Source organism: Rhagoletis zephyria, unplaced genomic scaffold, assembly GCF_001687245.7.
Source record: "Rhagoletis zephyria isolate East Lansing unplaced genomic scaffold, Rhagoletis_zephyria_1.1 Rzeph_scaffold_00879, whole genome shotgun sequence".
In the NCBI taxonomy this organism is placed as follows: Eukaryota; Metazoa; Arthropoda; class Insecta; order Diptera; family Tephritidae; genus Rhagoletis; species Rhagoletis zephyria.
The window spans coordinates 79859-84913 of NW_016157963.1; positions in this window are offsets into that span (position 1 = coordinate 79859).

The window sequence follows — 5055 nt, forward strand, 5'->3', positions numbered from 1 at the left end:
AAAATCGAACAATAACCATGCCCACATCCCATATAACGGAAATTTAGAGAAATATCTCGGTAACCGTTCTACCAATTTGTACCCAGCTCGGTAAAGTTATTGTGCTGGCCACATAGAAGCAAAACGTTGGAAATTATTGAAATCGGCCTTACGGCCACTTTTCATATAACGGTAAATTTCAGAAATGCTTGGAACTTCTATATTTCGAGATTTAAGGACGCAAATTAAATCAAAATTGATACTAACAACAATCCATTGAAAAGAAGTAACATTATTTGTAAAATGGGCGTGATACCGGCCACATATGACTATATAAGTTATCTCATTATGTCTAACTGAACGTTCTATCGAAGCAGTTTAAAATAGGGGTAAAACCACCCCGGCTTACCATATAGCGGTAGTTTTCGGAAAGGTGAAAAACCTATATTTAATACTTGCGCCGGGTATTTAATGTTAGACTTCCTTACTTGTTCTCAACTAAAATTTTCTAATTTTTAAAGATTATACAACTGGTTTATCTTATTTTGGCATTGGACTTTTGTTTAAGAAATGTGGTTCTTATTTATTGCTAAATCGGAATGATTAAAACGATGGCACCATTTTTGGCTCTTTTATTTTCTATTTGGCACATTTTGGCAGTTTTTTATCCTCAATATGGCACCTCATAGCCAAGGATAGTTGGCAGTCCTGGTTGTATACGTGTAAGAAGCCGATTGTGTGCATGTGAAAAGCCGAATATCGTTCGTTTCCCAGGAAAGTGTTTGGCGGGCATTGATTTAATGTAATTTAACATTAAAAGCCTGATTATGGCAACTTAATTTAATTTAACGGGACGTAGAACTTAGAGAAACAAAATGAAACAGATTTCGACGTGGCATTAAGTTACGTTAAGTTTCGGATGTTCAACTATAAGCAACTCCCATTTAACGGAATTTTTAAGAGAGGGTCGTAAGTTACGTTAGGTTACCATAATCAGACCATAAGAGAAAACAACTGCAGGGAGAGTAGCATGACGGAATGTGGATCTTTCGAACATGTTGCTCTTCTGCTAAGCAAATAAAATCAAACAGGCTAATCTAATATTCGCGGCTTGCGTTTTGGTACGCATGCCGTCGAATTTGTTTTTATGCGTCACCCGAAATTAGCTTGCGGGCATTTGCATTTGATTTCATTGAACGAAACGTCAAATCAAAATGTCACGCAGAACAAAAATTGGAAATTGAGTTAGCTTCATACGCACGCCGTTCAATTTCGGTTGGTCCCATACAAGTTGCATGTGCATGAGAAATTTTTGACAATAAATTGGCGGCGTGCATGAACATTTGGTTAGCCTGAAAGAAAATTAACTGATGAAAAAATAAGAGAAAAGACAAAAGCACTTACATGTTCTCCGCGCGATGTTAGCAGGCGCCTGATGTGCTGCGTTGGTGAGCTGGGATAATTGCTGTAATGTTCTCTTTAAAATTTTGTTATATATATCTTACTCTGGTTATGTACAAATCCTACGTACATACATACATATCTACATTTGAGAATGTACCGTTATCAAGTTCAAGGTCAAGCATGCATGAGATTGAACAGACTTTTCTACTCCAGTTACTGCTACAAATTTACGCACGCCAGTGAGGGCGTCAAAACTCAAAATATAGGGGGTTTTTAAAACTATCAAATTAATGGGCTTAAGAATATCTTATTGGTGATGCACATGCATGTTAAGAAAATAATTGAGTAAAATTAGCAAAATTAAGTTACCATATATAAGTTTTTTTTAAATAATTCAATAACTCAGTTTTTTTTCTTTTAGTCAATAAAATAAGATTACTAAATAGAATTTTACAAATATATAAAGGTATGCAGATGTGGTAGTTCAACTGTTCCTTGCATGTGCATAGGTACCTTGTACCCTGTATGCACTTTACTAAGCTTACATTTTGTTAATTTTTCCCCTATTGAAAATTCATGCAGTACGATTCCTTTAAACTTTAAACATTGAAACTATAAAGTATAAAGGTTAAAATGAATGAAAAATTTGTGAAAACTATATGACACGTGGGCAATGTAACTTCTAGTTTCTACCAATTGAGGTAAACAGCCAGGCGGAAACTTGTACTAGGATAGATCCCCACTCCGCAAATTCCACCTGTTGAAGATTCCCTCGCCTCGCTGCTGTAGCTTCCGTTGAGAGGTTTTATTTAGGTGTCCTATGGATGCCCAACGTAGCCAACTCCTGCCTCCAAGTTACGTACGGATTCGACCAAAACGTGATAACTGCGACTTCGAAAAAACCACGAACTAGCCCGCTCATATACAATAAAATCGGTCTCTATCGCGTAAATAAACTAATTCACTTTATTTAATTGAAAAGTATTTAACATTTCAAAATGATTTTTAATGGAATTACCAATATTTGACGACCGCGAATGCTGCTGATTATTAGTTTTTTTTTAATTCAATTTATCACGTCCGACACGTAAAAAAGCTGCATCCACAAATAAAGAAAGAATCTCCTTCTGCGGAAGTAGAGGTTGACACTTGCGAGAAGGTTGACAGATTATCCGTGGTCTTATAATGCCCACGCCACTCATTTGTAATTGCCCAGAGTTGCACTTGAGAGTAGTTAGCCCCGTTTTATTCTATGTATTTACCCACATCGCGCTCACAGATTTATATATTCTTCTTGATGTATGTTATTTTGTAAACGAATAAGCGAATCGTTTAAACTATTTGTTCGTGTAGTTGCATGTGTGGCTCGGTGCGGTGAACGGAACATAGTGATAATTTCACACAAAAATCTCTAAAAGGGGTGTTTACAACTACTAGAATATTTAAAATATATGAAATAATAATAATGTATTAAAATTGTACTAAATTATAAAGTCAAAACAATTATCGAAAATTTTAAAAATCTTAATATGCTGTTCGCACAGTCGAATATAAGTATATATATATATATATATATATACATATATAATTGTATGTATATATATGTATGTATATATATGTATGTATGTATATGTTAAAATGAATTTAATGAATATCTTTTATTTAAAATATCTTTCTTGCAATTGTTTCAAAATTTTAAATTGTTGCTTTCGTTGTCTCAACTGATGTAGCTGTTAATTTCAGACTTAATCAAATGCAGTCTTCTACAACTGAATGTTGTGCTGCTGAGTTGGCTGATGCTGCTGTTGATGTCTATTATCACCACTTCTATATTCATTTTTATATGCGCTAGACGATGGTTTGGAAATGACTGCCGTGCTGTTTGGGACTCAATAAACATACAATAAAGAAGAAGAAAACGATGATGTTGTAGCTGTTTGCACTTCTGACTTTTGTTGCTTCAATGTAGAAAATGAATTTACCAACTGTGCCAATGAACTCAATCCCTGCAACAGGTGCTAAACATGTCTTTAATTGATGGAGATTATTCTGCGTTCCTTGAGATTTTTCTAATTTCTTTAAAAGATTTCCTTTTTCGCTGTCTCTTAGTTTAAATTATGCCGTGCAATATTGCCCAAATCTATACTAGTTAAATGGTCGCTTAAAGAATAATTTTCAAGTATTACAGAATAACGCTGTTGATCAAGTTTTCCCAGCAGATCTTCAGAGCCTAAAGAACATTGTTTCTTTCCTTTTTGTAGTGCAAATTCTATGTGCATATGTAATGGCCTTAGGTTTATAAACGCATCTTCGCTTTTGCCTTGCTTCTACATAATTTTCTGGAAATTTTTTTTTTGCAATTGAAGTGGCTTTGAATTTATATTCGATGGACAGGGTCGCCAAATGTAGGATCACAATTCCAGGTATTAATGATTGTATTTTTAATAATTAAAAATATTATATTTTATCGACCAAACAATTTTTTATGAAATTTTACAATTAAATTAAAAAATTTCTTCTTGAAGGAAATCACAACATAATATTCTAATATTCTTGAATAATTAAAAATGAGTACAAAGTATTAATAAGTAGAAAGTAAAACCATTTCCAAACAAATAAATAACAACAATAAGATCATGACATTACTCTCCCTTCAAGAGAATTTACGTTAAATAAATTAAATGTGGCTTTATTTTTTGTTCCAATATTGTTGTGATAATAAGTGTTGGATTTTGGTAAAGTATAAATCATCGCTGGTTTTAACCTGTCAATCTTAATAGTTTTGATTCCATTATCAATTTCTATTTGAAAATACTTCTTGTTATTTTCAACAACCTTATATGGCACTCCAAAAGGTTGTTGTAAAGAACGGTTATTAATTAAACGTACAAAAACGAATTTGCAGATTTGATAATCTTAATAATATAATAATAGATTGGCGCTTACACATATGTTAGTGTTTGGCCGAGCTTCTCCTCCGATTTGTGACGTGCGCCTTGATGTTGTCACACAAAGTGGAGGGACCTACAGTTTTACGCCGACTCCGAACGGCGATTGTATTTTTATGAGAAGCTGTTTTTCATGGCAGAAATACACTCGGAGGTTTGCCATTGCCTGCCGAGGGACGACCGCTGTTAAGAAAAAACCTTTTCTCTAAATTTTTTGCGATGTTGCTTTGACCAGGGCTTGAACCCAGGCGCTGCGCAGTGGAAGCGCGCACTGCTTACCACTACACCACAGTGGCCGCCATTTGATAATCTTACGGTACGTAAATTCCAGCATTAGAACTATGATGATTTTTAAACTTGAATGGACATTCCTAGATTTTTTGCATAAACAACCTAAAATTTCAGATAAAGTTGAGTTTTCAGAAGTTGGAACAATTAGTTCACCAGGAAACTGTAAATTTTGTCCGAAAACCATTTCAGCAGGTGTAGCTGAAATATCTTCTTTAAATGTTGAAGGCAAGCCCAACAATATTAATGGTAGCTCATCATACCAATCTCTTGTTCCATTTCTAGCCATAATGGAAGATTTCAATTTCCTGTGAAAACGCTCTGACATACCATTAGCTTGAGGGTGGTAAGACGACGTTGTAATCTGATGTGTTCCTAATAATTTGGTTAACTCTGGATACAATTTAGAAGTAAATTGAGTACCCTGATCAGTTGT